General features: G+C 41.9%; 1 protein-coding gene across 2 annotated transcripts in view; it reads right to left on the bottom strand.

Moving 5' to 3' along the window:
• The window catches only part of LOC130557746 (glutamate receptor ionotropic, NMDA 2D), an 81,801-nt gene extending 69,585 nt beyond the window's left edge, over positions 1–12,216 (bottom strand). For both annotated transcript variants that reach the window (XR_008963342.1, XM_057339758.1), the window contains exon 1: positions 11,696–12,216. The gene's annotated coding sequence lies outside the window, so the exon portion shown is untranslated. The remainder of the gene's footprint in view (positions 1–11,695) is intronic.
• Positions 12,217–14,540: the final 2,324 nt, after the last annotated feature.

Below are 14,540 nucleotides of genomic sequence, written 5' to 3'. Positions count from 1 at the left end.
CCCGAACTGCTTTAGAGGTTGAAGAACACTATGTTCTTTAGTAGCATGGTGGCTCGCTGATCATTCCTGATCGTGCCTCTCCCTCACACATGCATATTTCCTTTTTTTACGCTGAGTCGATTTAATCCAGCAGCCTCCTCTGGTCTCATTCACGAAACAAAGAAACACCTATAATTTGTTTCCATTCATAAAACAGCACCATACATAACTTGCATTCACTAAAAACAACCCCCATGGCCTCAATTAACATAACAGGCTTAACCTAAGACATTAATTTGCCCAATTTAGCCATGCTGAGAAAACAAGTTTCCCTTCCACATCGAAAGAACAATTTCACAAGCCATTTTAATAAAACAGATCTCCCGCAATTTATTCACAGCGTTCACAAAAGAACGCTGGTCCTAAATCACCCCGCTTTAAAGAACAAACTATTGTCTTTAACTTTTTCAAATAATAAAACTCACTTCATTTTTATAAAGCAGTTCTAATATTTCAAACATCACTGCCTTGCATCCATTAATTGTCTGTATCCAGCGCTTTCCCCCGTCTTAAATATTTGGCAGCTATTCAGAAGCCTTGCATTGATGAATGGGCTCCTGGAAGCTGTTACTAGCCAGCAGCTGGCTCCGAGGACCCTCGAGTAGAGTTCAGCACCATGAACCTCTGCGGCGGTCTCTACATGATGCCCTTCCTGGGGTTGGCTCAACCAGTGCATCCCTTTAAGCTTCCCGGCCCCACTGAGATCTTGCATTCTGCCTTTCTGTCAAGTACAATGGAGTGTTTTAAGGATTAGAGCTGTTTTAAGGACACACTGGGGGAAATGCCTTGAGTCAACTAGGATCATAAAAAATATAAAATCTGAGCTGGAGTGCATCTGCCCTAAAACCTGGTTTCATCCTCGATAACGTTACCGTTCCTCAAAAGATCTGAGTGTCTGGGGAAGACACAAGGAAACACCTCAAGGCCGGATATGGATTTTTATAACCTGTGTCGACATTTCCTCTCTCTCGTACAGGTGGGTTAAACCCCAGATGGTAATTTATTTCAGCTTTTAAAGATTCCCAGCATCCAACAACGCAGCAAATGATGCGTGAGCCACGCTTCGGCTGTTGCATCGAGACTACGGATACGGACGGCTCAAACGGACACTTAACTAAAATTTAATTATAAATGACCAGAAGAGGCCTCCTCCTGCCTCTATTCACAGATAATTGACTGCCCACCATGAGCATTAGCTATTCATTGGTTGCCAAGATTAATAGCACAGTTTCATTGAAAAATACCTGAAAAACCTTATCAAGTTAGTTGAAGGTTTAATGGAAAGCCTGTTGCCAGTGTTGTGCCACTTTACCATTTGAATATGATTGAGATTTAAAGTGGAAATTGCCCTGGAGAGTCGGACACCCGACTTCTCAAGTCGAGAGCTGGGGAAATAAGCAAGCCAGGAGATGCAATCCATCAGGGAGAGTGGCATGTTCTATGAGAGCTACAGAGCAAAAAAAACATTACCCAACAAAACCACACACATTCAGATGCAGTAATAAACCCAACAGTTGGGAAAGTTTCTTTCTTTCCTGAACGAAAGATCGGCACGTTTCGCTGGTTTTCTTGAGAGGAAAGCCGAGTTGTCAAACAAGCGAATTGTTTTACATTTTTGGCAAATTGAGAATGAACCTTTCAAAAAACCTAATGAAGCATCTGACGAGCATCGAGAAATGAAAGGTGGTTACCATTCTACATGAGCCGAAGTGAATGCTGTGCTCCTATCTGTTCTGTGTGGGGGGTTTGAATGGATTAGAAACCAGTGGAGTGGCACAGGTTGAGTGGGAGGTGCTGATGAGAGGAGATGGAGGAGAGGTAGAGCTGAAACCTGGCGCTCTTACACCAGCCCTCCTTACACCTCTCAGACGCACTCCGCTGCGAGAGATTCACTGACACGCTCCACAATTCTGAATTACAACACTTAACACACACACATGTAGTAACACAACGTCTGGGCTGATCTATAAACACACCGACATTCAATCATCCTGTGCTTTTAAAACAGATTAAATCAGTTTGTGTAAATCTATATCTTGGTATAGAACTGCAGAAGTGACTCAAAACAAGGACGCAAAGACAAATTACACATTCTCATTCAGTCGTGCACACGTACATGCTTTCACACCACATCTGGCCTGTCCTCACACACACCGGGTGCCAGAAAAGAAGCCGGATACACACTGCGCACATCAACACAATCTTCATGGACATGGATACACTCAAACAGCTGTCAGCTTCCTCCTGTGCCCGCCTCAAAACAACACACACAGACATACACTTGCAAGTGGACACTTGGCTTTCCCACTAACGTGTAATTTCAGGCACAGATGCGCAGGCCGAACACACGCACACGCGGCACACTCAGACAGACACTATAAATTTTGTGATAGAAAGCACATGGTCGCAAATGCCATGAGTGTAATGACAATTATACTCATGTGGACCCCAGCATTCCGACCCCAGCTCAATGTATGCGGCCTCCTGCAAATCACTTTGGTATGAGAGTGTCTGCCAATACAATTAATGTAAATGTAATCGGAAATGGTTGTGTTATTGGCCTGATCTGCCCTCCGCTAAAGAAACGCTTTGACTCTATGTCTGACATGGTCATTTTTAAAGGTCAATGGGATTGTTGTTAACATGACAAAAAGCCTGTCGTGGACCTCAAATCTTTGACACAACTGCTGTGAAACAAGCGGTTTGGATTGTTCTACAGGAGACACGGGCTCCCCGCTGCACGGCTTTGTGTCATTTGGGCTGTCGTGGAAACGTCTGATCCCCTGCATGTCACAGTGTGTCATGAATCCACGTTAATGAAAACGCACAGAGGAGACATGAGGGGGAATAAAATAAATATTATGACAACTTCATCAAATAAAACGAAGGGAAACAGGCATCTTGAAGGGCAACAGCATCTGAAGACACATTTTTCATAAATGAAATTCCACGTTTAATCGTTGGATGGAATCCTTGGCTATGCCACACCCATCACTTTATAGGTTCTTGAAGATTGCGCGTTGAGCTGTCTGGGTGAGCTTATTAAACATGTAAAGTACCGTGTTATTAGTTTGTATATTAGACTCGAGGTAATCTCTCAAGGTAGCTTTTGTGCAATTGCCCCTAATTATCAAGTGCAGCGGGAAGAAAGACACGATGAGCGAGAGAGAGCGAGAGAGAGAGAGAGAGAGAGAGAGAGAGAGAGAGAGAGAGAGAGAGAGACACAGAGACAGAGACAGAGACAGAGAGCGAGTGAGCAACGAGGAAAGCTTTAATTCCTGTACTTTTAATAAAAGTTATTCAGAAAAACATGATGGAGGTAACCATGGAAGAAATGCTTGATGTCAGAGTAGCACACACTTCACATTAAAGGGTCAATTCAAGAATGTTGCCTAGCATTCTCCTATTTCTCTAAAACAGAAGACAGTTGTTGCCCAATGAGACAGTTTCTGTCATGCTCAGCAGTACTCAAGCTGTGAGTTAACCATCAAATTATAGCTGCAATAACACAAGAACACTCTCCTCAATCACAGAGACAATGTCTATGTCCAAATATAAAGCAATCAGCATTCTTTAACAGATAGCAGAACAAGTGAATGTATCTCAGAACAGGGAAGCTTTGACCCTAAAGCGACACTCCATATATGTATACTATTAAAACTACATGAGAGCAACACTCATGCACATATACACACTTGGCGGCAACAAGAGAGCCCATATAGAGCAACATCAGATTACTGATGCACCAACATGCACACCTGTGCATCACACGCTTGATTACACATACTCTCCCCCTATCTATCCTTCCCTCAAACACACACGCACACATACGTACGCACACACACACACACACGCACACACACACACACACACACACACAACTGGGTGGAGGGTGAGGCTCTGTGTACATAAAAATGCTTTAAACTAACAACCCATGTTATAATTTGTAGTATAAAGGTACGTACAGACCGGGACGTTAATCGCACGCGCTTATCGCCAGCGTTTTTCGAGATGATTTTCGGCGTTCATACCCAAACGATTTTCACTGGCGATGAGCCGAGTGAACGTGCAAATTCACTCCCTGACATATACACTCACCTAAAGGATTATTAGGAACACCTGTTCAATTTCTCATTAATGCAATTATCTAATCAACCAATCACATGGCAGTTGCTTCAATGCATTTAGGGGTGTGGTCCTGGTCAAGACAATCTTCTGAACTCCAAACTGAATGTCAGAATGGGAAAGAAAGGTGATTTAAGCAATTTTGAGCGTGGCATGGTTGTTGGTGCCAGACGGGCCGGTCTGAGTATTTCACAATCTGCTCAGTTACTGGGATTTTCACGCACAACCATTTCTAGGGTTTACAAAGAATGGTGTGAGAAAAGGGAAAAACATCCAGTATGCGGCAGTCCTGTGGGCGAAAATGCCTTGTTGATGCTAGAGGTCAGAGGAGAATGGGCCGACTGATTCAAGCTGATAGAAGAGCAACTTTGACTGAAATAACCACTCGTTACAACCGAGGTATGCAGCAAAGCATTTGTGAAGCCACAACACGCACAACCTTGAGGCAGATGGGCTACAACAGCAGAAGACCCCACCGGGTACCACTCATCTCCACTACAAATAGGAAAAAGAGGCTACAATTTGCACGAGCTCACCAAAATTGGACAGTTGAAGACTGGAAAAATGTTGCCTGGTCTGATGAGTCTCGATTTCTGTTGAGACATTCAAATGGTAGAGTCAGAATTTGGCGTAAACAGAATGAGAACATGGATCCATCATGCCTTGTTACCACTGTGCAGGCTGGTGGTGGTGGTGTAATGGTGTGGGGGATGTTTTCTTGGCACACTTTAGGCCCCTTAGTGCCAATTGGGCATCGTTTAAATGCCACGGCCTACCTGAGCATTGTTTCTGACCATGTCCATCCCTTTATGACCACCATGTACCCATCCTCTAATGGCTACTTCCAGCAGGATAATGCACCATGTCACAAAGCTCGAATCATTTCAAATTGGTTTCTTGAACATGACAATGAGTTCACTGTACTAGAATGGCCCCCACAGTCACCAGATCTCAACCCGATAGAACATCTTTGGGATGTGGTGGAACGGGAGCTTCGTGCCCTGGATGTGCATCCCACAAATCTCCATCAACTGCAAGATGCTATCCTATCAATATGGGCCAACATTTCTAAAGAATGCTTTCAGCACCTTGTTGAATCAATGCCACGTAGAATTAAGGCAGTTCTGAAGGCGAAAGGGGGTCAAACACCGTATTAGTATGGTGTTCCTAATAATCCTTTAGGTGAGTGTATGGCGCTTAATGAAAAACAGAAACACCCCGTTACACAAGGTGGCTTTATGCGTTCTGACACTCGCTTGTCACACAGAAGAATAATTCATTTTGGTTCCTCTTCGTCAGCGGCTGTGTCTCATTTCGTAAGGCTGTGTCCTCCAGAGGTCTCATTCGAAGGCTGCCACGTCATCGAGGCTGTCTCGTTTCATAAAATCAGGTAGGACTCTCCGGAGGCATCCTTCAAATGCGACCTTCTTTGACAGGAATTCGGAGGATACATGAACTGTATCCTTCGTTGCTGGAGATAACCCACAATTCTTTGCGTCGGCCAATGTCTGTTATTTGAAGAAAGGGCAACAGCTGCACATTCAATCAAATATGTGGTGTTTAAATGTTAACAGTTTACAATTTGTGTCATGTTTTTTTCATCTCAGCAGGCATAGTAAATAGATTTACAGGTGTTTAGTGATTTTTTAACGTTTTGAAACGGTACGGCAAAAATTTTATATTTGTTGAACTCTTTTGCCATTGTTTAGGGTAGAAAGTAACCAACTTTTTACCTCTTAAATCATGTAGAAATCATTTTAATTAATTTGACAGGTGTGCGAGTGCAACGTGTGTCATAGCAACATGGTACTTCCTGTTTCCTTTTCTGCCAGTATGTCCTACGAACGACATCTCGTTTAATTCTAAGTTGAGAATCCTCCATATACCGCATCCTTTAGAGGATGATACCTATGGAGGACACAAGGACACAGCCTTACGAAACGAGACACAGCTAGCGTGTACTCGGCAAGACCGTTTTTTGTGCTTGAGCACCACCAAGTCGTGTTTTACTGTAACTTGAGCAGCTCCAGGCACGTGAACAAAATCGCCAATCTCATTGGAAGGCCAGTTTTTGATGCGGCATGTCAAACAAAAAAAACAAGCGACACAAAAACGAAATTACACATTTACACCTGCCGTTTTCTGCGTCGGTGTGCACACTCACATTGGAGCCCTTTGTTTAGTGACGACGCATTAAACGTCGACGATAAACGCACACGATTATCGTCCCGGTGTGGACGGGCCCTAAGGGTATGTTTATTTCCTGCCTTCAATTACTCTGTTTTGAAAAATCTTACATTTATTCTTAATTGATATTGAGCTGGACATAATATGGTCAAGACACTTTAATAGCAATACATTCTATGAGCAATTTGTGAACAAGTGATTTCCCCCCCAAAAAATCACACTCTTTACTAACTTCAAAACAGGCCCAAAATGCCCTACAGGCTGACCTGACTGGACCTTTGGAACTGCATACTGGATCTCTCATTAGCCCATCAGATGTCCATGCTGTGCATTGTTAAGGCTGAGTTACACTACACAATTTAAGTCCCATTTTTGGCCCGATTTGCAGTTGTGATGAGCTTGTTGCTGCAAGTCAGAGTTGACAGACTTCACAGAAAAAGTATGTAAGAGTATGATGATGAGTACATACTCATATTTAACATTTTTGGCATTCCAACCAACCTTAGAGAAAATCTTGCTTGAAGGAACAGTTCACCCAAAAATGAAAATCCTGTGTTCATTTTTTATTTTTTACATACATACATACATAGCTTTACTGTCTATATCTTTATCTTATGTTTATTGTATTGTATTTCTTAAAGGCCCTTATTTAAATCATCTGTGTACTGTATTCTATTGTGTTATGGTCTCTGTGTACTGTTGTTGCTGTTTCTGTGTACTGGATGCTCCGGTCACCAAAACAAATTCCTTGTATGTGCAAACATACTTGGCAATAAAGCTCTTTCTGATTCTGATTTACTCACCCTCACGTTGTTCCAAATCTGTATACATTTTTTTGTTTTGATGAATACAGAGAAAGATATTTGGAAGAATGCTGGTAACCGTTCTTGGCCACTACTGACTACCATAGTAGGAAGAAACGGCTTTATAAATTTCTTTGTTCTGTTGAACACCAAAGAAGATATTTTGAAGAATGTAAGTAAGCAAAAAGTTCTGGGGCACTTTTGACTACCATTGTCATTTTTCCTACTATGGTAGTCAGTGGTGGCCAAGAACTGTTTGGTTAAGTATTCTTATACATATCTTTCTGTTCATCAGAAAAAAGAAATTGATACAGATTTGGAACAAGTCAAGGGTAAGTAAATGATGACATAATTTTTTGGGGGGTGAACGGTCCCTTTAACTATGCAGACCGACCTAGGAAAATCAAGCATACAGGGTTGCAACGCTCCAAAAGCTCATGTTGCAGTCTATAGACTGTTTCATCGGACGCGCGCACCTGACCCCCAGTTAACTTCCGGTTTGTGTTTGGCTAGTGTCTAATAATATAACTATTTCTATTTTATTTATGTTAATATAAATTTGTATTATTATTTTACTGTATAATAATTGTATTAAATAAACGATTTGTTGAATTTTGTTGTATGTTCATTTTATTAAATAAACAATTTGTTGAATGGGCCCTGTGGTTCGGTCGCATTTAAAAAAATGGTACATTGACATCTAGCGGTTAAAGTCCTAGTGAAATTAAAAATTAAAATATTTTTTCATGAAATATTGCAGCGTTTCTTGTAAATAGTTTATCAATGTGGGTCATTCTCTTTTAAAAATTCGTCTGCCCTCATAATCTTTAGTTAAAATCTGAAAATGCACTTCCTTCCTGTAATGACTATCCATCTTAAAGTACATATGTTAGATGGCTTGGGGGGATCATTCGATAATCAATATTTCAATTGTCAGTTGGAAATGCGTCAAAATACGGAAGTAAAAATGACCGCAACTTCCGGTTCACGGGGACTTTAAGCTTGGTATCGGAGTCTAAATTCAAAATGTTGAAGAGATGAGTTTAGCCAAGTAACGGTTTCTTTTGATTGTTATCAGAAATAATCTACAGGCACTCTATTGTTTGTGAATGTGTACCAGAAGTTGGGGTCACAAAAGTGCACATGTAATGTTTGTTTATGTTGTTAAGATGAAACCGTCTATTCAGACCAAATCACAGCAACAATTACAACAGCCAGCCCACATGCCTTCATGTTGAATAATCTGTCACACGCCTCCAAACTATGGTAAATAATTTATTTCCACGCAAGTTTGTGTGATGACAGTCAGTTAGCGTGTTATCCCCAGTGTTTTATTTTGTAGCTGTTTACAATGTTGACAACTGTGTGATGCCTAGCAATATAATACAGTATATCAGTTCAGATAAAAGTCGTGAAATCCAGCCTTTACTTGCTAGTACAAAACACACACAAATAAAACTAGACCATTTATGCAAAATTTCCAAGCATGCACTCTGACAATACTATCAATCATATCTGTGAAGTATTTAACCTTTAATAAGCATGTTTTCTTTATTTTCCTTCTTTCTCCATTAACATAACGTAGCATCCATTACTGGACAGAAATCTGTCAATGCAATCAATATGCACCTTGAATACATCAAGCCCAAAATGTCTCCTCAGCCTGGTCCACCATTATCCGTGCCATTTCACTGCCCCAGAATCTCATCTTGTTTCACCCAACAGCTGCTGTACACATCCTTGCAATAAACCAACAGCCCCTCTCCACTTCACAGAAACAGAATCACAATACCTGTCTTATCACTACAGCCCTCCCAAGGGAAAAGCGCAGCCTCGCTGGCATGATACCCAGCCATTGTTATTTTAAACCTGTCAATAACGTTATATTGACTCTTCTTTGATTGGATATTGGGGAAGACTGAACTGTAGGATGTTGTGAGCTCCCAGTGTGTCAGTTAACTCGAATTAAGATTCAGCTGTCAGGTGAATAGTGCATTCGAAGTGAGAGAGGTCTGGCAGGGATTTCCGTGGTAACTGTAAAGGCCTGCAATTGTAGTTAGACCGAAATATCCGTGGTTACAGTAACCGTGGAGATGGGGGAAAGGGAGGACTCGGCTTCCTGTGGAAACTCGTGGCTGTTTAGAACAGGATGCCGAAGTGGTACACTTTCTCTGTAATAGATGTTTCCTCCTAACATGCTAACGTTTCCAGCTTTTGTTTTCAGAATCCTTACCATCACAAAATATACTAGAAACACTCTTCTTCTTCTCATACTGCTCCTTTACTATCCCTTTGGCTCAGCTTCTGCTGTGTAACACCATAAAGCAGAAAAATCTCGACCTGGTTTGTGTGTGAAACATGGGCCTGAATATCTAAGTGACTGTGTGGCCCCATGCGCTTACAGTTTCTACATCTGACCCTGATCACCCAAAGTCTGTCTGAGGTCTAATGTAAATTAGCGTGGCCTTTATCAATAGCAGGCCAGAGGTAGGAGAGTGAGGAGCAATGCAATCTCTTTCACACACCAGCCTATGATCTTGTTAAAGACTAATTGATGTTCTGTGTTAATGAGCTTTACCATAATTAGTCACATTTGAATGAACAGGGGATACTGGATGGGGAGTTGGATGCAGTTTGGGGTATACTGGACTTATCAGCACAGCTATGTGAACTAAATAGAGTTAATAAAGAGAGGGAGAAACAAGGCAACAGATGCTGATGAGACGCTGAAGGAAAAAGAAGAGACGGGATCCGGCAGAGTAAGAGAGCGCAAAAAAGAGATGTTAAAAAAGCAGGAATGCTCTAGAGCCTCAAAGCCCCAGGGAGAAAAAAATAGAGAGGATAGAGAGCAAAGGTAAAAGAGAAGATAAAGAATCAATGCACTGAAAACAGAGGAGAAAAAGGTAAAGGGAAATGCAAACGTTGATTCAAGCAACTCTCATCTCTCAGCCTGCGCCCTCCAACCACGTTCTTCTCTTTCTCCTCTTGCTCACTCCTCTTTATTCCAAGCTTTTCAGTTTAAGCTATTCCTTTTCCCACCATGTTTCCCTCTGTGTCCTTTTTTATCGACACCTTATTCCAGCTACATCCTCCTTTCTGTGCATTATTCTTTAACGCCCTCTTTCATTCCATACTCTTTCGTCTTTTCACTCCCCCTCCTTAACAGTAAAAGCCTGGAAAGCAGCTGTACAGACCGCTGGAGTGAAGCTGACACTGAAGGCAACACATTAACATCACTGTGCGCATTACAGCACTGCAGTGTGTGTGTATGTGAGTGCATGCAGTACATGATGATTCAAGTGACAAGTATCCAAAACACACTATTTGTCTATTTCATCTACAGAACAGCATAAAATACATCTCACAACCTACTTTTAGGGTAGGATATCAGGACAGTGTAAGGTTTAACAAATGACAGCGAGGTCAAATTTCACAACATGCTGTAACTTAAATTAACTTACAGTATATGTTTTCTGTGTATAATACATACAGTTTAACACTGATCTCAGGCCTGTTTTGGTGGACATAAGACCTTATATTCCTCTGCAGTACTCGAGGATCCATCATTAAGCTTTAACAAGTTAAGCACAAGGAGGGGAAAAAAAACTTATTATGGAGTATAAAGCAGTAGCCCCATATAAACGATTTTGCTTCATTTAAACGCCAACGGTTTGATTCATATCGCACGAGGAAAACGGCGGGCCTATCGCGGGCTCATATGAAATTAACATAATGAGCGCAGTTCATAAATCTTACAGATTTCTTACTCAACTATTAAAAAGCAAATCACCAGACTTTGAAAAATTACAGTAATAGACAGCGCACGTCTAGAATTTAAATTCTTCATTCTCCCGTTGAACAAATAAAAATAACACTGCAAATCGATTCTTCCAAGCTAATGTTGAAATAAGCTTGCATGGTGCCGAAATGCCAAGAGTAGCAGGTCTCTCTCACACAGACACACACAGACAACTGTGCTCAGTAATACTGATAAATCCGCAGTTTACATATATACACAACTGGAACCGAGTGTTCTGACAGCGCGCCACAGCGACATGGTCATTAACTGTACCGCGCACGGGGCATTTTAAACACATTTTAATATTCAATTGCTTTGCGGTTGTTGTTTTTATGAAAAGCACTAATTATGCCCGCAGACTGCGCGTGTCTCCGTGTCGTTTCCAGGCGCTGCCTGTGCGTTTCTGCATGTTGCTGTAACCTGTCCGCGCATCTGTGCGGCAAGAGTGTAAGAAAAGTCGAAGTATGTACTGCGTGAGTGCATGTTTCACTGAGGAACAAGTGGGTTTATAAACACTGGCATATTTGCGCGCGTGCAGCAATGACAGAAGGGTCAAACCCCGCGCGCGCCGACCGTATCCATCTCTCAATCGCGTGCCATCCATCTTTTCCACATACAGCGCATCAAAGTACCCTCACCCGGAACCGCCGGTGCCCTGTGAGTGGCATGTCCTCGCTCCACGCATTTTCCTTCAGTCAAGTCCATGCAGAAGCACAGCGGTATTCAATAAACTGTTACTTACTGTGTTTTTCACGCGCCTGTCCCCCCTCGGCCCTCCATTCTCTTCACATCATTCCCCTCGAGGTATCCTTTTTGCGGTTTCTCCGGGGAAAATACACCTAGAAATATATTATATTCTACATGTATTCAATTTCGCGAGCTCTCTCTACCTATCTCCCTCTCCCTCCTCTCTCTCCCTCGTTCTCCGCTCTTTTGTTAAAATTCAGTATATGCGCCTCGTCACCTAGCAACCGTCAACCTCCCTCACTCTCGCGCGCGCGCCTCCTGCCTCTCTCTCTCCATCACTAGCGACACGTGTTGAATGCTAAACTTAGCGGTGTGGAATAATATTAATAACTGGGTGGCTTGAGGTCTCTTCCTCCGCCTGTCTCTCTTTCTCTACCCCCCTCCCCACAAAGCACGCATACACACCTCCTCTCTCTCGCATATAATCATGCAATATAAATATTTACAAGAGCCACTCGGTACTCTGTTGCATGCCCCTCGCAGCCCCCTCCGCGTCTCATCATCCCGGACTGCGAATCAATGGTGCCGTATCGCCGCTTGTGAGTAAAACGCTGTGCGTCCGTTACAATGACCGTCCGTCGACATGCGAACGCTACTAGACACGCATGTATCCATACGGCGTGAACAGGCAAAATACGCACTGATCGTGTGCGCGCGCGCGTTTATTGGCGAGTTACCGTTACTTACGCCAAGGAAATGATCCGTGTATTGAGCCGACTGGTGACTACGCTGGGGTATCGATAAAGAATCTATGCTTACTTTCTAAGAAATAAGTGATGATGGTAATAAAAATAATTACTACATGTGACAAGTATTTTTTTCCGTTTTATCTGTAAACACGGTCAAATTGGTTAATAAAGCAATAGCTCAATAACTCGTGATTAATACTGACACTCAACGTGTTTTATTTAGTGGGCTCGAATGATTGTTAGTCAATGTTTTTAGAAGGTCTACAAACATCACAAAGCGTGACGCAGCGCTATTGATGAAACGCTGTTCAGCCTTTTTAAGCATATGGTACTGGACCGTTTTCTCCTGTCCTCAGATGAAGACGCATTAATCTCTCTGCAAGAGCTCAGTCTGGATGCGAATCAAACCATCTTGCGTGTTGTAGCAGATCTTCTGTCGACTGGCACATACGAGGCACTGTAAAACTCTCCCTCAATCCCCCGAGTAGCTGTTTATTTTCATTCATAAATGTTTCATATAAAAGATTTAATCAGACCCTTTATAAAACACGTCATCACAATGATTTTGCAAGACAGAAGATGGACCTGTCGTAGTTGTTAGATTACAGTACAGCTGACAGTACTGTACATAAAGTTAATCTGTCAGCTAAAATGGTTTGCCTCCAAGCGCAAAGTGAACGCGCATTAAAGAGTTTAATTTAGCGGAATTTATGTTCTGTTCGCGCCCTTTGCTCTCTCTTTGTTCTCTCTTTGTATATGTGTCCTGTTATTTGAGTTATAGCTCAGAGCACAACAGATGAGTAAACATTGATAGCGTAAATCCTATCAAATCAAATTGGGGAACGCAAAGGCTACGCTCTCTCTCGATTCCCTCTCTGTATGTGTTGGTGTTTCTTTCCTCGTGTACTATACAAACTCTGATTGGAGTTGATAAAGAAATATCCCTTCAATCAAATTAATAGTAGATGGCGGAATTGAGCCTGGAAATTTTGGGATTTTTGCCAGAAGTGCATATGTAGAGGGCTTATAGGAATCACACTGAAGGTTAATGCAGGCCTTGAGACAATAATACCGACAACGACACTGCATCTGGGCATTAGTGTCGGATAAAACAACTAGACGCGAGGGAGAAGCAGAGAAGAAGCTAATAGAGGAACAAGAGAAAGACTGCCTGTGGGAAGATGGAGAAAGTGAGAGCCCTATTCAGGGCCACACAGACTTTCCTTTCGCACTGGGAAACCTCGACGACGATTGAATTTTTTCTAGGTCCGAGCTGTAATAGAAAATAACCAAGTACTTCTGCGCAATAGCTGTCACCGACCTTCTGAGAAGAATAGGGCTAATCCTTAACGGTGCCCTCGCATAGAGGCTCTGTTCAAATCCGATACATTTCATTTCTTGAATAAATTTTCTTCCTCTTAAAGATTTTTCTTTCGCAGTGAGACGGAATACTATCTTTTCCCGAGCACGTAAACGTGGAATCACCAAAATTAGGCGGTCAGGAAAGGAAACAAATTGCAGCGGCACATGCGTTTTCATAAGCAGTTAAAAGGATCGGCGTTAAAATCGTTAGCTATAAGTAATGTAATGGGCAAACCCATACGCAGCATTTTTTTTCGCAAGGATCTGCATTTGTGAATTTCTAAAGCTTTACAATGAATAATTCCTTTTTTAAACTCAGGGTGCTTGTTTCGGTTCTGTAATGTTGCGTTCATGGGGATACAGTCTTGATGTAATGCATATGCCTACATTCCCTGATATAATTTCTCCGATTACTTATAATTCCATTTTAAACGCTATTACTCTCACTGAACAGCTTCATATACGCTACACTAAAAACCCCGTAAAAAACGGATAAAGTACTGGCAGAAAATTACCAGTACATTTTCCTTGATTTTATGGACATTTCAGTTAACGCTAAAATGCAATTTAATGCAGTGCAAAATGTAAAATACAGGTAAAACAACTGTAAAAATGAATACGTAAAATTCCTTCACATTAATAAAGTGTATTGTGCCCTGTTTTTACGGATTTTTTTAGAGTGTAATAATGGTATGATGCTGCATCGTTCAAGATCCCTCTGTCTCTTTCTCTCTCAAGAGGTATTCAGCGGGTCAGATGGAAACTCAACAAGAAGATTGGAAAGTCCTT

This window comes from Triplophysa rosa, linkage group LG8 (genome assembly GCF_024868665.1).
Source record: "Triplophysa rosa linkage group LG8, Trosa_1v2, whole genome shotgun sequence".
NCBI lineage: Eukaryota > Metazoa > Chordata > Actinopteri > Cypriniformes > Nemacheilidae > Triplophysa > Triplophysa rosa.
This window is presented reverse-complemented; position numbering and strand designations above follow the sequence as displayed.